The 26,378-nt window shown below is 47.1% G+C and overlaps 1 protein-coding gene across 3 annotated transcripts in view; it reads left to right on the plus strand.

Annotated features, from left to right (window-relative positions):
• Positions 1-26,378, plus strand: part of LOC141161007 (chemerin-like receptor 1) — a 206,333-nt gene that overhangs the window by 143,540 nt on the left and 36,415 nt on the right. For all 3 annotated transcript variants that reach the window (XM_073645800.1, XM_073645801.1, XM_073645799.1), the window contains one exon: positions 595-665. The gene's annotated coding sequence lies outside the window, so the exon portion shown is untranslated. The remainder of the gene's footprint in view (positions 1-594; positions 666-26,378) is intronic.

Raw genomic sequence — 26,378 nt, forward strand, 5'->3', positions numbered from 1 at the left:
AGTGGGTAGGAGTATTTAAAACAAGAAAATGATAAGGGTGCCCATACTTATGCACCTGTCAAATTTTGTTTGAATGCAGATTGCACATTTCATTTTCTGTTAGTACAATAAACCTCATTTCAAGGCAGAAACATTACTGTGTCCAACAGTTATTACATATATCAAACTGAAATAGCTGTTGCAAAAACACCAATTTTTATAAAACATTAAGCTTAAGATTAATAGGGGGTGCCCAAACTTTTTCATATAACTGTAGATAACAGAGAGATAGAAAGATAATAGATACAAAGATGATCAATAGATAGATATGGTGATGGATAGATAGATAGATAATAAAGAGATAGTTAGAGAGATACAGACAGATATGGCATGGATAGATAGATAACAGAGAGATAGATAATAGAGGGATAGACATTGTACATATAAATATGTTTCCTTTGAAGCGGATAGTTTTAAAAAGACGCCTTAATCTTGGCTGGAGCGTTATTTAAATGAAAACATAGGTTGTTTGTGATCCAACAAGCTTGGTTTAGTGTGAGACTTTACTGGGATTTTCTAGACTAATATTCTGCCTATTATTCCTATTGATCGCAGGGCCGTCCATACTGAATATCTGCTATTTACTCAGATTTTATTATTCAAGAACTTGCATCCTAGGATCCTAGGTAAGTGAAAAATAAGTGTACGTTTTTATTTTGCTTTTTAGCTTTTATCACATGATGACCTTTCTATTATTTGCAGACTTTGCAGGAATTTAATTTTTTTTGGAAACTCTTGCAGCCACCACCATTCTTCACTGTAGGCATTACTGAGCCTCCTCCATGCTTTACTGTAGGCATCATTGAGCCACCACCATGCTCCATTGTAAGCATCACTAAGCCACCACCAATCCTTACTGTAAGCATCACTGAGCCATCACAATGCCTCACTGTAGGCATCACTGAGTCACCACCATACTACACTGTGAGCAGCGGGCTCTTTTCAGTGTATGCTTCATTTTTACTCCTAGTCATTGGGCCAAAAATCTCATTTTTTAATGGTTCCACAGAACAAAATCCCAAAACTTTTGTGGTTTATTTAGGTGACTTTGAGCATATTGTAGGCAGCTTTTTGGTCAGTTGACCTTCAGCCTTTGGCATACTCCTTACTGTGCAGACTGAAACCTCGTCAGAGACAGCTTCCTCTTTCTGCCACTTCCAGGTAAGTGTTGTTTTATTTTTTTTCAGAAATCAATAATAAATCTGAAAAAAAGAAATGTAATGTATCTTATCAGGGAAATCTACTTCTTTCTTCTGGACTAAACACTCATTCTAAAAATTCTCAAGTCACAGATAACACACAGCCCAGTAAGTGATATATTGCTGGAATCAGGGTCTCTGTCCCTACATCATGCTGCTCTCAAATTACATAACAAAAACTCAATGACAGATTCCCTTGTGACAGAGTCACTGGCATGGTTTATGAGGGGAAGTATGTGTCACGCTGGTTGCTGGCCTGTGTGAACTGAAACCAATAGACTTTCTGACAGCACGTTATATGCTAGAGGTTAACTCTTTTAAAGGTTGTGGTTTTATGGGAATGACGTAAAGATGGGAGGGAAGTCATTCCCCATACCTCTGCCTCTGGGTGTGGCTGAGCAAGGTTTAAATGCTCAGTCACCACTGTTTTTCGGTTGCTGAGTTTGTAGTGGCAAGGACTCCAGACTGGAATGCCACAGCTCAGAGAGGAGCTGAAAGCTGGGACTACAACCTGTGTGGCTAATCCCACACTGCTATGGACTGTGTTATCGTTTATCTTTTTGTTTTGTTGTTTTGCCAGTAAGGCTGTGCTTATTTTTGCTGGAGTGCAAAGCTTTATGCCACATAATAAAGCCTGCAGAGAAACACGGTTCCTGAATCTACTTCCTGAAGCGGCCAAGTGAGGAGTCCTACCACAGTTGGTGCGTGCAAGATTCCAGGAACACGTATACCTGCCACAGAGACTGGTGGATGTCCTAGGTAAAGGCCGCCAGCCAGCCAGAGAAGTCCAGCAGCATGGAGGAGCTCATTAGGCACCTGGTCCAGAGCCAGCAGAGCATGCAGCAACTGCACTTTCAGACCGAGCAGAACATGCAGCAGACCCAGCAGAGCATGCAGCAGCAGCACAGAGAGTAGCTACAGCAGCAACGGGAGCAGCTACAGCAGCAACGGGAGCAGCAGCAGGAAACAAATAAACTCCTGATACAGCATATCCAGCAGCAGCAACCACAGATGGAGCTCCTAGCAGGGGAGATCCGTGGCAGGACATCCGCTCCACCCTCAGATCCAGGTGATGATGTACATGTCAAGAAAACGGTAAGGAGAACCTTACAGAAGATGACCCCGGGGGATGACGTTGAGGCATTCCTGACTGTTTTTGAAAGGGTGGCGGAACGGGAGAGATTACCTCCAGAGCAGTGGGCGAAGTTCTGGTGCCATATTTGACCGGGGAGCTGCTGAAGGCCTATTATTATCTGACTTTACAAGACGCAAAGGAGTCCCGTGGAAAAAAGCCAGGAGCCTAGAGAAATACCCCAGTCGACATCGGAAGTGAATGAGTTCCCACTATGTGTCATTGTCAGCGACGAGGACGAGACTGTGACTGAGGAGGCCGACCTCGCTAAGTTAGAGGTTCCCGGAGAGAACTTTGGGGCAGCTCAAGTTCGAGAATTGACCTTGAAAGGGGCGTGGGATAATGTTAGTGTTTGTAATGGTGTTGCTCAAGAGCACAGGCGGACACCAGGTAACCACACTTTGCAGTTCAGGGGGAGCTATTATACCGGGTGACCAAACTAAAAAGTGAAGAGGTAGTAGAACAGCTGTTAGTTCCAGGTTCATACCATCGGAGGGTATTAAACATGGCACACTCACATATTCTGAAGGGACACCTAGGGGTTGAGAAAACCAAGGAGAGAATAATGAGGAGATTTATTGGCCAGGATGTTATCAGGAAATCTTAAACTATTGTAGGTACTGCCCCACCTGCCAGATAACCGCGCCCACCTCCCACTTTCGTAGTACCTTAGTTCCACTACCTGTCATAGAGGTTCCCTTTGAGAGGATTGCCATGGACCTCGTGGGTCCCTTAGTTAAATCGGCCAGGGGCCACCAATACATTCTGGTGGTCATGGACTATGCGACCCGGTAACCCGAAGCGGTACCCATAAGGAACTCATCCAGTAAAAGAATAGCCCGAGAGCTAGTTCATATTTTTGCTCGAACAGGTCAGCCAAAAGAGATTTTCACAGACCAAGGAACACCTTTCATGAGCAAGGTGATGAAGGAGCTATGCAGAGTTCTTCAGATTGCCCAGATTCGGACCTCAGTTTATCATCCATAGACGGACGGACTAGTGGAACACTTCAATAAGACCTTAAAAGCGATGTTCAGGAAGGTCGTTGAAAAGGATGGGCGAGACTGGGACTACCTGCTCCCATTTCTACTTTTCTCTGTCAGAGAAGTTCCTCAAGCCTCCACTGGCTTCTCTCCATTTGAGCTCCTGTTTGGACGGCATCCAAGAGGTCTCCTAGACATCGCCAAGGAAACCTGGGAGGCTGAGGTCATGCCCCACCAGAGCATCATCGAACATGTCGCCCAGTTACAGGAGAGAAAGGTGAAGGTGATTCCCATCGTGAAGGAACATTTCCTCCAGGCGCAGGAAGCCCAGGCGAGGATGTATAAGTGGTCGGCAAGACTGAGACAGTTCCAACCTGTGGATCGTGTCCTGGTTCTCATTTCCACCGTTGAAAGCAAGTTTCTGGCTAAGTGGCAAGGCCCGTATGAGGTGGTGGAGAAGCTCGGTGAAGTGAACTACAGAGTCCACCAGCCTGGCCGAAGAAAGCCAAACCAGGTGTACCATGTAAACTTGCTCAATCCATGGCGAGATCGGGAACCAGTGGGAACTCCTTGCCTAGCAACCACTCCCGAAGGCCAGGTGGAGGATGTCATGATAGCGGAAAACCCTTTCGCCAGCCCAAAAGCAACAGTGTCGAGAACTGCTCCAGCAGAATCGGGACCTGTTCTCAGAGTTGCCGTGGCATACCCAGGTGGTAGATCATGACGTGCTAACAGAGCCGCATGTAAGGGTGAACTTGAAGCCATACAGGATACCTGAAGCACGCCGGGAGGTGATCTCGGCCGAAGTGAAGAGGATTTTAGACGTCGGTGTGATAGAGGAGTCAAAGAGTGGATGGTTGAGCTCCATCATCCTCGTGCCAAAATCCAACGCAGAATGGAGGTTTTGTAATGACTACCGCCGGCTGAATGAGGTGTCCAAGTGTGACGCGTACCCAATGCCCCGCGTCAACGAACTCATCGACAGGCTTGGACCGGCATGGTACATTCCCACTCTTGACCTGACGAAGGGCTACTGGCAGATCCCCATGTTCCCAGATGGCCAAGGAGAAGACAGCTTTCTCGACACCTGATGGGTGCTTTCAATACAATCGGATTCCATTCGGACTACAGGGAGCCCCAGCCACTTTCCACAGGGCTATGGATCGGATCCTAGCCCCACATAAGAAGTATGCCACTGCCTACCTTGACGACATTGTAGTCTTTAGATGAGGCGTCCTACCACACCCTGTAAAAGTACCAACCATCATCTCACAGTATTTCAGTAATGTGAATATCTATCTTCACTGAATACAGATTTGATAGATTTTATCCATGAACTGAGAGTGAGAAATCAGTCCAGGAGGAGAAAAAAGCCCGTACGATCGCTAAGTGGTAGCCAAGCTCCAACTGTCACAGCCGGTGATGGTGCCCGCACCACCCCCCGGCTGTTTAACCCACTAAATGCGGCAATTGATAGTGATCATGACCTGATCACTGGGGACCTACAGTTGCCACGACAGCAGGAGGTCAAATAATGACCTCCTGGACTATCAGCTACCGTGGCCTGTTAGCCAATGCCAGGATTGTTCTGCCAATTTCACACTGACAGTTATAATGCATTGCAATACTTGTGCATTGCAATGCATTATGCCAGTGACCAGAGTAATGAAAGTTGAAGTTGACGCGCCCCCTGGGACATATTCCTTTTTGAGGGGAATACCCGGCACCGGATCAGATGGGGGGTTGTAGTCTCCGAGCGGCTGTGACCCGGTCCCGTGCCCAGGGCGTCAAGCTAAGTGTTATGTGGCAGCTTTACAGATGTTACTAAAGTTCTTTTGTGTCGACTACGCCACCCGTTGTGATGCGGTCACTGTGGCCGCCGCTGCTGCAGGGTCCGCTGAGGCTGATGGTGGGTGCGCAGCTTGGTGAGATAACCCCCAACGGGAGGGGTATAGCCTCAGAGGGGACAGGCGCAGAGGATGGGGGTTGTGGTGGTGCGATGCAGCCGGCAATGAAGACAGACTCGGGTTGTGCAGTTAAGGGTGTTTACTTACTGCTGATGTTGTACTGGTCACTCCAGCTGCTAGTGACCACCCGAGCCGTGCTGCGTCCACCAGGTCCTGGATCCGGCCAACCCCCAAACAAGTCCAGAGCGTGGCCCTGAGCTCTCCCTCTGTCCTTTCTTCAGCCGTCCCCACCAGTGATTCACCTAGGTCCAGCTCCCTCGGGCCTTCTTTTGGGACACCCTTGGCCCTGGGTTCCCTGACCCTTCATGTGGTGTGCCTTCGGGGTGAATGTGGTGGGTGACCGTGACAGACACTGCCCACGGTCTCCGGTCTCTGGCTGGGGAATGTCTTTGCCCCCACCAGCTTGGGTTCCGGTACCCTCTTGCTGACTCCTCACCCGGTGCTCTAATTTGGGTTCTTGGGTCCCTTCAGTCTTCCCCCTCTGGGTCTTTCTCTGCTCCACTCTCTCTCTCTCCAGGGCTGCTGTTTCCTTCTCTCTCCTCTCCAACTGACTTGTTCTCAGCGTCTGACCCTGATCTAAGTTGGTGCCCTCCTTATATATCCCTCTATGTGTGAGCTCAGGTGACCAGCACCCAATGAGCTCCTATCACTACCCAGACTGCTCCCCCTATCTGCCCCTACACTACATGGGATGTACCACCCCCCTCCCACTCCAGCCAGGAACAGGCTCGGTTGTACCTGCACATTTCTAAGTGGGAGTACCGTCGGCCTGCTCCTCTGGAATGGGATGTATGTAGTGCATGCAGTCTATCTGAGCTCAGTTCCACACTCCTTCCTTACCCGGGAGTGGAATATCACACCTCTGGGTTGAGGTGCAATACCCCTGTAGCAGCCGAATCCTCAGGGTGCTACAAAGTCGCATAGAGGGACTAAGTAAAAAAGTAAGAAAAAAAATTTGTAAAAATATAAAATAAACAAAACAAAATAAAGAACAAAAAAGAAATCTAAAAAAAATTACGCCAATAAATACGTATATTTATATAAAAATAAAGATAAACAAAAAAGTACACATTTGGTATCATCCGGAATTACCTGATCTATTAACACTATTTAACCCCTGCAATGAACACCATAAAAACAATATTTATAGCAAAAACTGTTTTTTCATCATACAGCCAACAAAAAAAGTGGAGAAACACGTGATCAAAAATTCATGTGAAAATGCAAATTGTATATCTGAAAACTGATCATGTCTTGCAAAAAATAAGCCCCCATACATCTCCATCAGCGGAGAAATAAAAAAGCTAGAGCTGTTAGAATAAGGCCATACAAACACAATTTTGTTTTCTAAAAATTTGTTATTGTGTAAAAGAAGCATAACATAAAAAAAATATAGATGTGGTATTACTGTAATCGTACTGACCCGAAGAATTAAGCTGCCTTATCACTTATATAACACGGTGAATGGTGTATATAAAAACATGAAAAACAATTCCTGAGTTGCTGGCTTTTGTTCATTTTGCCTCCCAAAAAACGGAATAGGAAGCAATCAAAAAATGTTTTGTGCCCAAAAATATTACCAATAAAATTGTCAACTTATCCAGTAAAAAAGAAGCCTTCACGTAACTGTCAGCAGAAAAATAGAAAAACTATAGCCTTCAAAATATGATGATACAAAAAAACTTTATTTTGCAAAAAAACTTTTTAGTGTGATAGTTGCCAAACATAAAAAACAATATAAAACTGGTGTCGCTGTAATATACTGATATACTGAAATAAAGTCGTCTAATGACTTATACTGCAGGTGAATGGTATAAAAAAATTAATAAAATCAATTCTTCTCCTGCTGTTGATTTTTTCTTTCTGACTCCCAAAGATTACAGTAAGGCTCGGCTCACATCTATCCTGCACTCTGTGCTGAGCTCTTACACCGGGATTTCCATATAAATAATGGAAAAATGTGATTCAGACAAAATTCCACATGGAAAATTCACTGTTATGAGGGAGATGGAGTCATTTTGAACTCCAGTCTGGCCTATGATCCAGCGGAGTTAGTTAATTTTATGCATCTTTTTAGGCATGCCCAAACGCATGGTCAATCAAAGTGTTGTGCACTTTTGAAAAAATAGATACCATTGAACAGACGCCAGACAGAGTAACTTTGCAGCTTCATTAAAGATTGGATCTGTCTGGGTTTCATCTGAATCACGTATTTTGCAGATGTAGACAGAAACCCCAATGGAAGTACTCAGCATAGAGCACTGTTAACAGAAATATAGGGGGCTTCCACATTACTGGTAGCACAAGGGCTCTGGAATAGTACCATGGCTCCTCACCCCCAAAAGAAATCCAGTGAATTCTGAGCTCCCAAATCCAAATGTCCACATTCCGTCTGTGGTCCCACAATGTGCCTAAACCGCATTTAGCATCCACATGTTTGGCATTTCTGTGAGAGTCCGCTTAATTTACGGGGTCTGTGTCTCTAGAAGCACAAGCTAGGTGCAATTTATGGGGACTACAACTTACTGAGCACTACAATGACAAATTTGCAATTTTCACTCAGCAACATCCACTGCTGCTTGTTTCTGGAAAACTCCCATGGAGTCAAAATTGTCACTACACCTGTAGATAAATTCGCAGAGGGGTGTATTTTACAAAATGGGATCACTTGAGGGGAGATTCTGCTCTTCTGGCACTTAGGGGCTCTGTATATGGAGTCCGCAAACTATTCAACGGAAATTAGTTCTTGAACAGTCAAATAGCGCTCCTTCCCTTCTGAGTCTCTCCATGTGGCTAAGCAGTACTATACAGCCACAAATGGAGTATTGCCACGTTCATCAGTAATTGTGTGACAAGTTTTGGTTCTATTTTCACTCATTTCCACTTGTGACAATGAAAAATCTACAGTTCAAACAAAATTTTTGTGGTAAAAATGTAATTATTATTTTACCACCGCCCAATGGTATAAAATTCTGTGGCACAGTTGTGCCATCAATATGATCACTGCACCCTTAAATAAATTAATTGAGAGGTGTAGTTTGTAAAATGGGGTCACTTATGGGAGGCTCTGCTATTCTGGCACCTCAGGGGCTCTGCCAATGTGACATGGCACCCAAAAACCATTCCAACAAGGTCTTTAATATAATATGGCACTCCTTCCCTTCTGAGCTTTGTACTGTGCCTGAAAAGTGGTTCCTGATTACATGTAGGGTATTGGAGACTCAGGAGAAATTGAACACCAAATTGTGCATTTTTACCTATTAGCTCTTATAAAAATTAAAAACTTGGGGCTAAAACAACATTTTAGTAGTAAAAATGTAATTATCCTTTTTTCACCATCTAATGGTATAAAATTCTGTGAGGAACGTGTGGTTTCAACATGCTGACTGCACCCCTAGATGAATTAACTGAGGGATGCAGCTTATAAAGTGTGGTTACTTATGGGTGTTCCTGCTGTCTGGCACCACAGGGGCTCTGCCGATGTGACATGGCACCCTAAAACCATTCTAGCAAAATCTACACTCTAATATGGTGGTCCTTCCCTTCTGAGCTTTGCACTGTGCCTCAAAAGTATTTTTTGACCGCATATGGGGTATTGTCATACTCAATAGACATTGCATAACAAATTGTACCATTCATTTCTCCTATTACCCTTTTTGAAAATGAAAAACTTGGTGCAAAAGCAACATTTTAGTGGAAAAAATGGTCATTTTTCATTTCCCCAATATAGAACTCTGTGAATCACCTGAGGGTTAGAAATGTTCATGCAGCCCTGGATGAATTCCTCAAAAGGTGTATTTTCCAAAATGGGGTCACTTGTGGGGGATTCTGCTGTTTTGGCATGTCTGGGGCTTTTCAAATGTGACATGGTGTCCCCTATCTGTTCCAGCCAAAATGGCGCTCCAAAATTCAAACAGTGCGCCTTCCCTCTTGTGTGTTGCCATGTTCCTAAACAGTAGTTTTCCCCCACATATGTGGTATCAGTGTACTCAGGGGAAATTGCGCAACAAATTTTGTGGTCCATTTTTTCCTGTTACCCTTGTGATAATGAAACATTTGGAGCTAAAACAACATTTTTTGGAGGAAAAATTAATTTTTTTCATTTTCAAAGCTCAGCGTTATAAAATTCTGTGAAGCACCTGTGGGTTCAAGGTGCACACCACACCTCTTTATAAATTTCTTGAAGGGTTTAGTTTCCAAAATGGGGTCACTTGTTTGGAGTTTCCACTGTTTAGGCACATCGGGTGCTCTGCAAAAGCGACATGGTGTCTGTTATCTATTCCAGCCAACTTTGTGCTCCAGAAGTTGAATGGTGCTCCTTCCTTTCTTAGCCCTGCCCAAACATTTGTTTATGCCACATATGGGGTATTATTGTTGAAGGAGAAATTTCTCAACACATTGTATTGTCTATTTTCTCCCGTTACACTCGTGAACATTAAAAATTTGGGGTTAAAACAATATTTTTGAGGGAGAAATTACAATTTTCATTTTTTCCTTCCACATTACTTTAATTCCTGTGAAGCACCAAAAGGGTTAATAAACTTCTTGAATGTAATTATGAGCACTTTGAGGGGTGCAGTTTTTAGAATGGTGTCACTTTCGTGTATTTTATGCCATATAAACTGATCAAAATCACTTCTAATCTTATATGTCCCTTAAAAAATTGGTTTTGTAAATTTTGTTGGAAAATTAAAAATTGCTGATAGAATTTTAACTCTTCTAACTTCCTAACAAAAAAAAAGTTATGTTTTAAAAATGATGCTGATTTAAAGTAGACATGGGGTAAATGTTATTTGTTAACTATTTTGTGTTGTATAACTATCTGGTTTAAGGGCATAAAAATTGAAAATGTGAAAATTCATTTCATGAAGTACAACAATTCACAAAAAACTGTCTCAGAATCACTGAAATATATTGAAGTGTTCAAGAATTATAATAACCTCATAAAGTGACAAAGGTCGGAACTGAAAAAATTTAACTGCTCAGGACGATGAAAACAGGCTTAGGGTTGAAGGCTTTTAAAGTTTATGACAAGTCCTTTTTAACTTTTAACTTTTTGGACCACTTTATTAACTGTTTTTTTTAACATGCAATCAGATGTCACGACTCCCCCTAGCCAGTTCAGTTATTTGATGTGTTTTATCTCGAGCTCATCCTCAGGTTTGCCAGAGACAACCACTCTCATGAGGGATTTTATTAAGGAGGAAAATAGTTCTTAGACTGGATTTGTCAGTAAAAGTGTCACATGTAGTGTTGAGCGAGCATGCTCGACACTGCTCGGTTCTCGTCCGAGCATCTCACTACTCGGGATGTTCGGCGAGCACCGAGCATTTTCGGGTTACTCGGGCGGGAGCTCGGGTCTCCGCCCTGCATGTTTGGCGCTCTTTACAGAGCCAATGAATATGCAGGGATTGCCAGCCAGTCACTGTAATGCTGCAGCCATGTTGGTTGTGGGCATTACAGTGATTGGCTGGCCGCACAGCGTCACCTCGAGTATTTAAAACCGGGCGCCGCCATCTTGGTCACAGTCGCTCCGAATCAGAAAGTGTAGGGAGAGTGCTGCTGAGCTAGGGAGAGATTTATACTGCAAAATAGTTAGGGTAAGGGTCTCTAAAGCCTGCAAAATCAAACAAACAGTCCTTCTGAGGACTAATATCCATCCCAGTTATCAGGCAGGCAGGCAGGCTGTATAGGAGACGCAGTGGTTATACCAACAAACACTGCATTACAGTCCTATGTGCTGCTTCAGCTCAAATTGCTAGTCTTAGCCCCAGGTCTCAGGGGCCAGGAAAAATCCTTTTTTATTCATCTAAATCCTCTTTATTTATTTTTTTCCTCAGTCAGACTGTCCAAATACCCATCTTATTAACCTTTTGGTATCCCCCCCCCCAAAAAAAAATTGAGTGTGTTTGTGAGTGTTCAGACACAAATATATCTGTTTAAAAGAGTCTGGTTTCAGCCAGATAACTAGAACTGTGGTTTTGCAGTTCCACGGTTCAAATCTCTGTATTATCTTTTTTGCCTTTTTTCCATAAAAAACAGTTTGTGTGTCTCGCTGACTGTTCAGACACAAATATATCTATATAAAAAGTCTGCTATATGCCAGGAAATTAGAACTGTGGTTTTCCTCTTCCATGGTTCAAATCTGGGTGTTATCCACCTTTTTGCCTTTTTTCCATTAAAAAAAAAAACAGTTTGAGTGTCTCGCTGACTGTTCAGACACAAATATATCTATATAAAAAGTCTGCTATATGCCAGGAAATTAGAACTGTGGTTTTCCTCTTCCATGGTTCAAATCTGGGTGTTATCCACCTTTTTGCCTTTTTTCCATAAAAAAAAACAGTTTGAGTATCTTGGTGACTGTTCAGACACAAATATATCTATTTAAAAAAGTCTGGTATATGCCAGGAAATTAGAACTGTGGTTTTCTTCTTCCACGGTTCAAATCTGGGTGTTATCCACCTTTTTGCCTTTTTTTCCATAAAAAAAAAACAGTTTGAGTGTCTTACTGACTGTTCAGACACAAATATATCTGTGTAAAATATTCTGGTGTAGGCCAGAGAACTAGAACTGTGGTTTTCCTCTTCCACGGTTCAAATCTGGGTGTAATCCACCTTTTTGCCTTTTTTACATAAAAAAAAACAGTTTGAGTGTCTCGCTGACTGTTCAGATACAAATATATCTGTTTAACCCCTTAATAACATCTGACGTACTAATACGCGTCTGTGCCCTGGGACTTAAGAGCCAGACCCGTATTAGTACGTCATCGCGATCGCGCGCGCACACAGGCTGTGCGGGCGCGATCGCCGCCGGGTGTCAGCTGATTGTCACAGCTGACACCCGGTACTATGTGCAGGGAGCGGTCACGCACCGCTCCCAGCACATTAACCCCCGCGATGCTGCGATCGAAGTCGATCGAAGTCGATCGCGGCATTGCGGGGGCAAGGGGAGGTGATCGGCGATACTCACCTCCTCTTCCGGCTTCCAGCGCAGTCTGCAAAGGCTTCCCGGGTGTTGCCATGACGACCCGATGTCGTCATGACAACATCCGGGTCACCAGAGAGCAGGAAGATTGCTTGGACATGCGCAGTGCATCTCCAAGCAATCTTCACACTGTGCACTTCTGACAGCCTTCATGGCATAGGGATGGTGCTCCATTCCTGTGCCATGCAGGCGATCAGAAAAAAAAAAGTGAAAGTCCCAGAGTGGGACAAAGTAATAAAGTGTATAAACTGTGTGAAAGTGGAAAAAAAAAAAAAAAAAATGTGCAAAAATATTATAAAAAAATAAAAAAAATAATACACCAAAAATAAAAATATAATGTACCCATCAATAAATATTATTATAAAAAAAATAAAAAAAAACAATAAAAGTACACATATTTGGTATCGCCGCGTCCGGAACAACCTGACCTATAAAACTGTCCCACTAGTTAACCCCTTCAGTGAACACGGTAAAAAAAAAAAAAAAAAAAAACAAGCAAAAAACAATGCTTTATCACCATACTGCCAAACAAAAAGTGGAATAACACGCGATCAAAAAGACGCATATAAATAAAAATGATACCGCTGAAAACGTCATCTCGTCCCGCAAAAAACAAGCCGCCATATAGCTCCATCAGCCGAAAAATAAAAAAGTTATAGCTCTCAGAATAAAGCGATACTAAAAAATATTTTTTTCTATAAAATAGCTTTTATTGTGTATAAGCGCCAAAACATAGAAAAATGATACAAATGTGGTACCGCTGTAAACGTACTGACCCGAAGAGTAAAGCTGCCTCATCAATTTTACCACACGCGGAACAGAATAAAAAAAAAAAAAAAAAAAACAATTCCTGAATTGTTGGTTTTTGTTTATTCTGCCTCCCAAAAATCGGAATAGAAAGCGATCAAAAAATGTCACGTGCCTGAAAATGGCACCAATAACAACGACAAGTCATCCCGCAAAAAACGAGCCGTCACATGACTGTCTGCCAAAATCTGGAAAAATTATAGCTCTCAAAATATGGCGATGCAAAAACTAGATTTTACAAAAAATGCGTCTTTTAGTGTGTGACAGCTGTCAGTCATAAAAACCCCATATGATTCTGGCATTGCTGTAATCACACCGACCCGAAGAATAAAGTCGTCTAATCACTTATACCGCACAAGGAACGGCGTCAAAAATAAACTCTTGAGTTAGGATTGGGCTAGGGTTAGGGCTGGGTTTGGGGCTAGGGTTGTGCTGGGGCTAGGGTTGTGCTGGGGCTAGGGTTGTGCTGGGGCTAGGGTTGTGCTGGGGCTAGGGTTGTGCTAGGGTTAGGGCTGGGGTTGGGATTTTTTTCAAAAGTAAGAAAAAAAGATGACGATATGGCGACTAGTGTTGTGAGCAAGTGCTCGCTACTTGAGTTTGCATCGGGTGCTCTGGTATGCATTTAGTATCGTGGGTATTTGAGTGACATGCTCGAGTCTCTGCCCCATATTCTTCGCGGCCAAAAAACTTTACGGGGATTGCCTGCCATGCACAAGCGATCCCCGCATGTTTTTTTTTGGGTGTATAATAACCGTGAAACATGCGGAGCAGGGACTCGAGCATGTCACTCGAGCACACGCTGTACATGGTGCATACCTGAGTACCCGATGCAAACTCAAGTAGCGAGCACTTGCGCTCAAGAATAATGACAACTTATTCAATATGATGACCTAATGTAAACAAATAATGTGCCGTACCTCTGGGTTCAAAATGTTCACTATACACCTTAATAAAATCCTTGAGGGGTATAGTTTCCAAAATGGGGACACTTGTGGGGGAGCTCCACTGTTTAGGCACATCACGGGCTCTCCAAACGCGACATGGTGTCCGCTAACAAATTGAATGGAAAATCGGCTCAAATTGTTAGCGGACGCCATGTTGCGTTTGGAGAGCCCCTGTGTGCCCAAACATTGGAGCTCCCCCACAAGTGACCCCATTTTGGAAACTAGACCCCCCAAGGCACCTATCTAGATGCATAGTGAGCACTTAGAACCCCCAGGTGCTTCACAAATTGATTCGTAAAAATGAAAAAGTGAAAATAAAACACTTTTTCATTTTTATGAATCAATTTGTGAAGCACCTGGGGTTCCAAGTGCTCACTATGAATCTAGATAGGTGCCTTGGGGGTCTAGTTTCCAAAATGGGGTCACTTGTGGGGGAGCTCCAATGTTTGGGCACACAGGGACTCTCTAAATGCATCATGGTATCCGCTAACAAATTGAATGGAAAATCGGCTCAAATTGTTAGCGGACACCACATTGCGTTTGGAGAGCCCCTCTGTGCCCAAACTTTGGAGCTCCCCCACAAGTGACCCCATTTTGGAAACTAGACCCCCCAAGGCACCTTTCTAGATGCATAGTGAGCACTTGGAACCCCCAGGTGCTTCACAAATTGATTCGTAAAAATGAAAAAGTGAAAAAAAAAACACTTTTTCATTTTTATGAATCAATTTGTGAAGCACCTGGGGTTCCAAGTGCTCACTATGAATCTAGATAGGTGCCTTGGGGGGTCTAGTTTCCAAAATGGGGTCACTTGTGGGGGAGCTCCAATGTTTGGGCACACAGGGACTCTCCAAATGCAACATGATATCCGCTAACAAATTGTCGGCTCAAATTGTTAGCGGATATCATGTTGCATTTGGAGAGTCCCTGTGTGCCCAAACATTGGAGCTCCTCCACAAGTGACCCCATTTTGGAAACTATACCCCCCAAGGCACCTATCTAGATGCATAGTGAGCACTTGGAACCCCTAGGTGCTTCACAAATTAATTCGTAAAAATGAAAAAGTGGTTTTTTTTTCACTTTTTCATTATTACGAATCAATTTGTGAAGCACCTGGGGGTTCCAAGTGCTCACTATGCATCTAGAAAGGTGCCTTGGGGGGTCTAGTTTCCAAAATGGGGTCACTTGTGGGGGAGCTCCAAAGTTTGGGCACAGAGGGGCTCTCCAAACGCAATGTGGCATCCGCTAACAATTTGAGCCGATTTTCCATTCAATTTGTTAGCGGATACCATGTTGCATTTAGAGAGTCCCTGTGTGCCCAAACATTGGAGCTCCCCCACAAGTGACCCCATTTTGGAAACTAGACCCCCCAAGGCACCTATCTAGATGCATAGTGAGCAGTTGGAAAGCCCAGGTGCTTCACAAATTGATTCATACAAATGAAAAAGTGTTTTTTTTTTCACTTTTTCATTGTTACGAATCAATTTGTGAAGCACCTGGGGGTTCCAAGTGCTCACTATGCATCTAGATAGGTGCCTTGGGGGGTCTAGTTTCCAAAATGGGGTCACTTGTGGGGGAGCTCCAATGTTTGGGCACACAGGGACTCTCTAAATGCAACATGGTGTCCTCTAACAAATTTAACGGAAAATCGGCTCAAATTGTTAGCGACACCATGTTGCGTTTGGAGAGCCGCTGTGTGCCCAAACATTGGAGCTCCCCCACAAGTGACACCATTTTGGAAACTAGACCCCCCAAGGCACCTATCTAGATGCATTGTGAGCACTTGGAACCCTCAGGTGCTTCACAAATTGATTCATAAAAATGAAAAAGTGTTTTTTTTTTCACTTTTTCATAGTTACGAATCAATTTGTGAAGCACCTGGGGGTTCCAAGTGCTCACTATGCATCTAGAAAGGTGCCTTGGGGGGTCTAGTTTCCAAAATGGGGTCACTTGTGGGGGAGCTCCAAAGTTTGGGCACACATGGGCTCTCCAAACACAACATGGCGTCCGCTAATTATTCAAGCAAATTTTACAATCAAAAAGTCAAATGGCGCTCCTTCCCTTCCGAGCCCTGCCGTGCGCCCAAACAGTATTTTTTCCCCAAATATTGGGTATCTGCGTGCCCAGGGGAAATTGCACAACAAATTTTGGGGTCCATTTTTTCTTGTTACCCCTGTGAAAATAAAAAAAATTGGGTCTAAAGTAACATTTTTGTGAAAAAAGTTAAATGTTCATTTTTTTCTTCCACATTCAAAAAATTCCTGTGAAGCACCTGAAGGGTTAATAAAGTTCTTGAATGTGGTTTTGAGCACCTTGAGGGGTGCAGTTTTTAGAATGGTGTCACTTTTGGGTATTTTCTGTCATAAAGACCTCTCAAAGTGACTTCAAATGTGATGTGGTCCCTAAAAAAATGGTTTTGTAAATTTTGTTGGAACAATGAGAAATCGCTGGTCAACTTTTAACCCTTATAGCTCCCTAACAAAAAAAAATTTTGGTTCCAAAATTGTGCTGATGTAAAGTAGACATGTGGGAAATGTTATTTATTAACTCTTTTGTGTGACATATCGCTCTGATTTCAGGGCTTAAAAATTCAAATTTTGAAAATTGCAAAATTTTCAAAATTTTTGCCAAATTTCCGTTTTTTTCACAAATAAACGCAAGTGATATCGAAGAAATTTTTCCACAATCATGAAGTACAATATGTCACGAAAAAACAATCTCAGAATCAGGGGGATCCGTTGAAGCGTTCCAGAGTAATTACCTCATAAAGTGACAGTGGTCAGAATTGTAAAAATTGGCCCGGTCATTAACGTGCAAACCACCCGCGGGGCTTAAGGGGTTAAAAGATTCTGGTGTAGGCCAGAGAACTAGAACTGTGGTTTTCTTCTTCCACGGTTCAAATCTGGGTGTAATCCACCTTTTTGCCTTTTTTACATAAAAAAAAACAGTTTGAGTGTCTCGCTGACTGTTCAGACACAAATATATCTGTTTAAAAGATTCTGGTGTAGGCCAGAGAACTAGAACTGTGTTTTTCCTCTTCCACGGTTCAAATCTCCTTTTTATTACCCTTTTGCCATTGATAGTGTGAGTGTAAGCTATTTTACTTCATTTACAATGGGCAAGGCGCGTGGCAAGGGACGTGGAACTGGACGTTCTGGTGATGGTGCGTGCAGAGGACGGGGTCGTGGCCAAGGTGAAAATGTGCCACAACCAACAGCCACATCTTCTCGCTCCCACTTCTTGACTGAATTACTATGGAAGCACACAACACCACTATTGCGAACTGATCAGTGTGAACAGGTTATTAATTGGATAGCAGATAATACTTCCAGTCACCTGGGCACCACCACCTCCGGTCTGTCTTCCACACAGTCAAGTCTTAGTAGTCGTGAGTCTCGACCGCATATGACTCGCCCCCTGAGCCGGGGGGCACTCGGATCCGGGCAATTAGGGAAACGATGGGAGTAGTAGTGGCAACCCGGTTCCGTGGCTCAGGGTGGTCAGGCCAGTGGTAGTCCGTTATGTGTTATTGATAATGTCCGACTACGCCACCCGTGGATTGCGGTTATTAGGAGCCGCCGCTGCATGCAGACCGCTGGGGCTGATGAGGTGTGCAGCTAGGGTAGTGTGACTCCCCTCGGGAAGAGTGCGGCCCCAGGGCAGTGTAGTGGATGGTGGGAGTGATGGTAGTGAGAGTCCCAGTGCTGATAGTGCTGGAGGAGCAAGGAGCACACAGACAACAGGTTGCAGTCCAGGGTCTTTACTGAAACAGGTAAACTGACCCATAAACAGTCCCAGCTAGGAGGGGACCTGGATGTCTGAGAGCAACGGGAAAATTGGCCCTGGTCAGGGTGAGGGTGTAGGCCTACCGTGCTTTCTGCGCTCCTTCTGGCTATCTCCTCCTGATAGGATAACAGCCCACGTTTCCGAGCTTTCCGTGCTTTCTCGCCTGTATGGCCTGCGACGTGGGTTCCTTTCTGCTCCCAGCCTTGTACGGCTTTACTGGTCCCTTCGGTTGTGGCAGGGCCTCCAGGCTTCTTAGGCCAAGGAATGTACAGTCCCTTGCAGACTGGTTCTCTGCTGGGGGATGTGGAATCCTTCCAGCCTCAGACACCAAAGTCTGGTAAAGTTAAGTCTTTTCTCTGCCAAGACAGGCTCTCTTCGCCTCTTGTCTCTGGCTTGTGGCTTTCCTCCTGCTGCCACACTTCCTCTTAGGTGCAATCAACTTTCTGTCCCTGCTCCACTCTGGGACATGTCTCAGAGCTGAGACAGGCAATCCAGTTCTCCCTAACCCTGCCCTCAGTACCAGCTTTTATAGGGGCAGCCAGCTCCCCCTACTGGCCTGAGACAGGAGGCATTGCATGCTAAAGTTCCCCTGACAAGAGAACCTCCCCCTTGCTCTCAGACACAGCTTTAATTACACTTGTGGCATCCAGGTCAGGGTGACACATTCCCCCCTAGTGAAATTTAGTACTCCGGGACTAAACAGTAAACAAAGACAATATGCATAACAATAAAACATTAATAGACAGATGACGCACAAATTGAGTTCTTAAGGTCACAGTGTGGTCTGTGACCGGGTGTCCATATCACCAAAACAACGGGAGCCTTAACCAGGTGGGGTTCTGTCTTACCCCAAGTCCTTCACAGTCTTAGTTCATTCCTGGGTTAGGCTCCGAACGCAGTCCATACAAGGTCCCGGTTATAAAAAGTCCATAACCTTTGAGTCCTCATGGTAGCTGCAAGAAACTGAAACACACTATCAATAAACATGCAGGTAACTTTGGCAAACAATTCAACATTTGGCAACAGGGTCATTTACAATCTTAGTGCGCTCTATATTCTCCAGCGAGCGGGTATCTGTCCCTTTGTGCTCCTGGTTGACCTCCTTAACCCACTGTCTGGTGGTGGACTAACCTGGCTTTCCCCACTAGCGTTAGGGGTACAACTACCAGCTGAATGTACAGGTAGGGCAGGCAGCTGTCTGCGGGTTCTTTGGCTTACCGCAGGCATGGCAGGCTCACTGTCAGCAGAGGGTTGACTCTCCTGGGCTGCTGGAACAGGCTCTTCTGCCTCTGGAACCGGTTGCTCCTCTTCACCTTCCGACTCTGGTGTTGGTTGTTGCTGTGCCGGTTGCAGGAAATGCAGGACAGGTACCACTATGGCATCATTTATGCGAATCCAAGACTGAGGGAACTCTCCGAGAACGGTGCTGATCATTTCTTCCTTGTCCTCTGCGGGTTCAAGGTCACTCTGATCCTCTTCTGCACTACGGAGTTGCTCGGGGCACCTTTTGAGGTGGTCTCTGGAGATGACACTAGTGGTTTCTCCTCCGTCCTTGGTGATTACGCACACCTTTGGGTTGTCGTGGTCAGACTGCAGTACAGTGTAGGGTTCCCTTTCCCACTGGTCGTCCAACTTATGTAGCCTTCTTTTTCGCTTTAGGACTTGCTCACCAGGTTCTAGGGGACTAGCAGGGGCGTGTTGATTGAAGAGTCTTTCTTGCTTCTCTCTCACCTGGGCCAGGCTCTTCTCCACACTCTCCTGTACCTTCTTGTACTGCAGTTGCCTTTCCGTATCCCAGTCCGCATCCGGGGAGGTGTCCTCAGGTATTAGGACTCCCATCTCCAGGTCTACGGGCAGCTTACCTGGTCTAGCTCGCATCAGGTAAGCCGGGGTGCAGTTTGTAGCGTTCACCGGGATATTGTTGTACATGTCTACCAGGTCCGGCAATTTTTCTGGCCACAGGCTGCGTTCCTCCAGGGGCAACGTCTTCAGGAGATCAATGACTATATTGTTTATCTTCTCACACATCCCGTTGGTTTGGGGGTGGTAAGGCGTTGTCCGAATCTTCTTACAGCCATAGAGGTTGCAGAACTCCTGGAAGATTTCAGCTTCGAACGCTGGACCCTGGTCTGTCAGGACCTGTTCCGGATACCCGTGAGGACGGCAGAAGTATTGTTGGAAGGCTCTGGCCGCTGTTTGGGCTGTCAAGTCCTTTACCGGGACCACCACTAGAAAACGGGAATAGTGGTCCACGATTGTCAGGGCATAGATGTATCCAGACCGGCTTGGAGCCAATTTGACGTGGTCCAGAGCTACCAGCTCAAGAGGCTGCGTGGTGACGATGGGCCTCAAGGGTGTCTTCTGGCTGGTGCGGTCCTTCCTCCTTAGGTGACAAGGGCCACAGTCTCTGCACCACTTTTCTACTGCTCCTCTCATGCCGACCCAAAAGAATCTTCCTCTTAGTAGGAACTCCAGTTTCTTCCAACCGAAGTGTCCCGCTCTGTCATGGTAAGCCCCCAGGACCATAGCTGCATCTCGCCTTGGGACCACGACTTGCCAGGTCAGCTCGTGCGTCCGGTGGTTAACAATCCTTCTGCACAACTTGCCTTCGTAGAGGAACAGCTTGCTCTTCTCCTTCCATAGCTGCTTGGCTTCCTCTGGGGCATCTGGATCTAGGCGGGCGTCTTCCCGGGTCAGCAGATCTTTCACCAGGCGGACTGCAGGGTCACTATCTTGGGTCTCGGCCCAGCTGTGGTGAGGTAGGGGATTCATCATCACAGTTGTTAGATCCTCCTCCTTCACGCGGTGAGAGTGTTGAGCGGCTCCATACCGGTGAAACGCGGGGAGTTCTACCTCCTCCAGCTCTTCTGGGTCTTCGCCACCTTCAGGTAAATGAGGCATTCTTGATAGGGCGTCCGCGTTGGCGTTGGTTTTGCCTGCCCGGTACTTGATCACGAAGTCATAGTTGGAGAGACGGGCCATCCACCGCTGTTCCAGGGCACCCAGTCTTGCATTGTCCAGGTGTGTCAACGGGTTGTTGTCCGTGTACACGGTGAACTTTGCGGAGGCCAGGTAATGCTTGAAGCGTTCCGTCACGGCCCACACCACCGCCAAGAATTCTAGCTTGAAGGAGCTGTAATTCTCCGGGTTCCTTTCGGTGGGCCTCAGCTTCCGGCTGGCGTATGCGATCACCCGTTCTCTGCCCTGTTGGTTTTGGGACAGTACGGCTCCTAGTCCTACATTACTGGCGTCTGTGTGGAGAATGAAAGGCTGGCCATAATCAGGGTAGGCCAGGATCTCATCCCCAGTGAGGGCCAACTTTAGCTGGCGGAAGGACTCCTCTTCCGGTTTATCCCACTTGAAGGGTGGCTTTTGACTTCTGGACTTGGACTGTCCGATCAGGAGGTCCTGCATAGGAGCTGCCACCTTAGTGAACCCGGGGATGAACCTTCGGTAGTAGCCTACCAACCCGAGAAACTGTCTCACCTCTTTGATGTTCGAGGGGCTTGGCCAGCTCTTGATTGCCGTGACCTTTTCAGGGTCGGGGGCCACTCCTTCCGCGCTTACCACGTGCCCTAGGTACTTGACCTTTGGTTTCAGCAGGTGACACTTCGATGGTTTCACCTTCAGGCCGTAGCCTGCCAGGGCTTCGAACACCTCGGCCAGGTGCTTTAGATGGTCCTCATAGGTCTTCGAATAGACGATCACGTCGTCCAGGTAAAGGAGGACCGTCTCGAAGTTTCGGTGCCCTAGACAGCATTCCATCAGCCGCTGGAAGGTCCCTGGTGCGTTGCAGAGCCCGAAAGGCATACCGTTGAATTCGCTCAGTCCCATCGGGGTGGTGAAGGCGGTCTTCTCCTTGTCAGCCTCTGCCACAGGAACCTGCCAGTACCCGCTAGTAAGGTCCAAAGTAGAAAAGAAGTTAGCAGATTTTAGTGCGGCTAAAGACTCCTCTATTCTAGGCAGCGGATATGCGTCTTTGTGGGTGATACGGTTGATTTGTCTATAGTCCACGCACATTCTCATGGTGCCGTCTTTCTTTTTGACCAGAACCAAGGGGGCTGCCCAGGGGCTACAGCTGTCTCTAATGACCCCAGCTTCTTTCATCTCCCTTAGCATACCCTTGGCGTCCTGATAATGTGCAGGGGGTACAGGTCTGTGCCTCTCTTTTATTGGTGGGTGGCTCCCTGTGGGGATGTGGTGTTCTATCCCTTTTACTCTGCCGAAGTCTAGCGGGTGCTTACTAAAGACTCTCTCGTACTCCCGTACCACCCGGTAGACTCCTTGTTTTTGGTGCAGGGGAGTGGAGTCAGCACCCACGTGGAGTTCCTGGCACCAGTCCTCTTTTTGTTTCTGGGAGCCATTACCCTCCGCCTGCGGAGATGGAGGCAAGGGTTCCACGGCCCTGATAGCTTGGTGTTCGACGACAAACAGTTTGGCGAGTGTAGCGTACCTGGGTAAGTGTACTTCCCTCTCCCCAATGTTGAGGATGCGGACGGGCACCCTCCCATGACGAACATCAACCACCCCCCGGGCTGTCAAAATGGTGGGCCTGCTGTCTGAGTACACGGGTTCTACCATGGCTTGGTAGTCTCTACCTCTCAACCCGATTGCAGTCCGACACCAGATCATCATTTCACTTTTGGGAGGCATGGAAATGGGGAATGGATCACTGAGTCTTACGCTACCGATCTCACCACCAGATAGTTCTACCTGCTGCCGTCTCATCAGGGCTTTTATCTCCTTGTTGAGGACTCGCTGTTGGCTGGAACTAGCATTCACCGCCACCTGTTGTAAGATTACAATTACCTCTGAAAGACAATTTTCAATTATGTTAGTACCCACAGTTATTTTAGGGTGACTTTCATGACGGTCAATGTCCACAATAATCACTCCCTGTGCCGGCAGTTCAACTTTACCAATTTTAATGGTCATCTCCTTGAACCCCATCTGCGGCACGGGTAAGCCATTACTGGCGATGATGCTCAAGTTACTGTCTGGATACCGTGTGATATCAGCATCAGTCCAATACTGCTTAAAAAGTACATAAGGGATTGTGGTTACTTGCGACCCAGTATCCAGCAAGGCGCTCATGGGGATACCGTCCAGCACCACGGGTAAAACCGGGCGCCCCCCAACGTACTTATTACGCCAATTGTAAGGGCCTGGTGATCTTATGCCTGGGGGTCGGCCCTCTGCCCCAGGTTGGACCCGTTTAAATTACAGTACCTGGAAATGTGTCCGGGCTGGTTGCATCGACGGCAAATGGGCTGTCCATCCTCTGCGTAGCGGTCTGTGGGCCTCCCTCGGAACGACGGGATCCTCCTCTGTCGACGCCACGGGACATCCTCCGGACTTGAAGCCAGCTTGATGGGTCTTGACGGGTCCACTTGCAACGCCTGGACGGTCCTGGTCAACGCCGCGACGCTCCTGGTCAGCTCCTGGACTTGGTGGTGCAGGCCTTTCGACGGGGCTTGGTTCAGGGCCTGTGCATCAGCCTCCACGGAGTCCATAGAGGAGGGCGCCGCCTCCTGGTGGTAGGTGATAGCAGGGAGCCGGGGGTTTATAGCGCCACTGGTTGCAGATTCACGGAGCACCCTTATGGCCCTGTCCTTAAATTGGGCAAAGGTCAGGTCGGGGTTCTGGAAGAACATGAGGCGCAGCTGGGCCCTGTGGGCGCTGGACAGCAGACCCTCTATGAATTGTTCTGTTAGCAGCTTATCGGTTTCCTGCACACTGCCAGGGTCAGTTTGTTGAATAGCCCTCAAGGCTTCCTGCAGATTTAGGGCATAGTCTCTGATGCTGTCCTGTGCCCGCTGCTTACATCCATAGAACCTCATTTTAATTTCAGCGGAGGTACGTGTATCAAAGGTACCCCGCAGCCGGGCCAGAATACCCTTCACAGTCCCTTTCTCCTCAATGGGCCATGATTTTACCTCCCTTTGGGCTGCGCCAGTTAACTGCCCTGTCAATATGCTGACCTTCTGTTCCTCTGTCAGGGGGTAAACTTGGAACAAACTATACAGTCTTTCCTTGAAGTCAGTTAGGGCATGGGGCTCCCCTGAGTATTTGGGCAGCCAGGCCGCTCCAGGGATGTAGGGCAAGGAAAAGGGCATCACCGCTGCTGCAGCTGCGTTGGTGGTAGTGGGCGCCTCTGTGTCCGACATCTTCCTCCCCCCCTAGTGAAGTGTGGCCTACCTTCCGACGATCCTCTTCTGTAGGCCGCGGCTCCGCTGCTGCTCTGGACAAGGACCTGGCGTCGCACTCCGATGACGTCAGCGTCGCTCTCTCTCCCTTCCAGGACCTTGCGCAGCGTCGGTGCGTGGGGCGGAGCTTCGGATCTCGCGCGGTTTTGACGTCCACGCCCCTCTTCTTCCCGCGCGGCGTCCTGAAGATAGCGTCCGATGGCGGGAAACAGCTGCGGATGGCGGGAAGACGGCAGAAGACGGCGAGAAAAGGTCCAAGATGGCGTCTGATGGCGGGAATCGGCTCCGGATGGTGGGAAACGACTCCGGATGGCGGGAAACTTTGCCACAGATAAGCTACAAAAGTCTTTTTCAGGCACGCAGTACCCGGTGGTTGCGGGCACGAAATCCTGCCGACTACGCCAAAGCTGACTCGCCCCCTGAGCTGTGGGGCACTCGGATCCGGGCAATTAGGGAAACGATGGGAGTAATAGTGGCAACCCGGTTCCGTGGCTCAGGGTGGTCAGGCCAGTGGTAGTCCGTTATGTGTTATTGATAATGTCCGACTACGCCACCCGTGGATTGCGGTTATTAGGAGCCGCCGCTGCATGCAGACCGCTGGGGCTGATGAGGTGTGCAGCTAGGGTAGTGTGACTCCCCACGGGAAGAGTGCGGCCCCAGGGCAGTGTAGTGGATGGTGGGAGTGATGGTAGTGAGAGTCCCAGTGCTGATAGTGCTGGAGGAGCAAGGAGCACACAGACAACAGGTTGCAGTCCAGGGTCTTTACTGAAACAGGTAAACTGACCCATAAACAGTCCCAGCTAGGAGGGGACCTGGATGTCTGAGAGCAACGGGAAAATTGGCCCTGGTCAGGGTGAGGGTGTAGGCCTACCGTGCTTTCTGCGCTCCTTCTGGCTATCTCCTCCTGATAGGATAACAGCCCACGTTTCCGAGCTTTCCGTGCTTTCTCGCCTGTATGGCCTGCGACGTGGGTTCCTTTCTGCTCCCAGCCTTGTACGGCTTTACTGGTCCCTTCGGTTGTGGCAGGGCCTCCAGGCTTCTTAGGCCAAGGAATGTACAGTCCCTTGCGGACTGGTTCTCTGCTGGGGGATGTGGAATCCTTCCAGCCTCAGACACCAAAGTCTGGTAAAGTTAAGTCTTTTCTCTGCCAAGACAGGCTCTCTTCGCCTCTTGTCTCTGGCTTGTGGCTTTCCTCCTGCTGCCACACTTCCTCTTAGGTGCAATCAACTTTCTGTCCCTGCTCCACTCTGGGACACGTCTCAGAGCTGAGACAGGCAATCCAGTTCTCCCTAACCCTGCCCTCGGTACCAGCTTTTATAGGGGCAGCCAGCTCCCCCTACTGGCCTGAGACAGGAGGCATTGCATGCTAAAGTTCCCCTGACAAGAGAACCTCCCCCTTGCTCTCAGACACAGCTTTAATTACACTTGTGGCATCCAGGTCAGGGTGACACACATACTCCTCCTCACCCTGATGCTCCTTCCTCCCACCATGCCGAGTGTCGTCAGACAGCAACTGATCCCACAGTTGGACACTCTGAATAGCTGTTCACTGGTCCATTTCCATATTTGGGCCCCTCGCCTGCTCCGCTTGAAGTGATGGAAGAGGAGATCCCATGTAGCGATGGCCAAATATTTGAACAGCCATGGCCAGAGGAAGGTGATGCTGGCAATTTGTCACAAGAGGTGGACGATGACGAGACACAATTGCCACGAAGTGAGGAAGAGGACAGTGGTGTGGAAGTGGAAGAGGAGGAGGTGGTGGATGATCTAGTAACTGACCCAACGTGGCAGGAGGACATGCAGAGTGAGGCCAGCAGCACACAGGGGGAGGGAGGCAGAGTACCCCAACAGGCAGGAAGAAGCAGTGTGGTGGCCGCAGACAGAAGGCGGGCAACCGTTGCCCGTAACACCAACACGAGGGACATTGCCAGTACAACCGGTAGGTCTTCCAGAGTCTGGAATTTTTTTAAAGACTCTGCTGATAACCCCAAAAAGGCCATTTGTACCACCTGCCAGGCCAACATCAGCAGGGGTGACAAAACTACCAGCCTGACCACCACCAGCATGATCAGGCACATGTCAGCAAAGCACCCGACTTTGTGGGGCGAACCCCAGGGTCCACGTCCGACCGCAGCGTTCAATTGTCCATATCCCAGACCTTTGAACGAAAGCGCAAATTCGCAGCCAACGCCCCACAGGCCACAGTCCTAAATTCGCACATTTCATGACTGCTTGCATTGGAAATGCTGCCTTTTATGCTGGTGGAGACGGAATCCTTCCGCAACCTCATGGCGGTGGCCATCCCTCGGTACTCGGTCCCCAGCCGACACTATT

The sequence above is a fragment of the Phyllobates terribilis genome, unplaced genomic scaffold (assembly GCF_046119375.1).
Source record: "Phyllobates terribilis strain yellow unplaced genomic scaffold, ASM4611937v1 Scaffold_9__5_contigs__length_417890890, whole genome shotgun sequence".
Taxonomy (NCBI): domain Eukaryota; kingdom Metazoa; phylum Chordata; class Amphibia; order Anura; family Dendrobatidae; genus Phyllobates; species Phyllobates terribilis.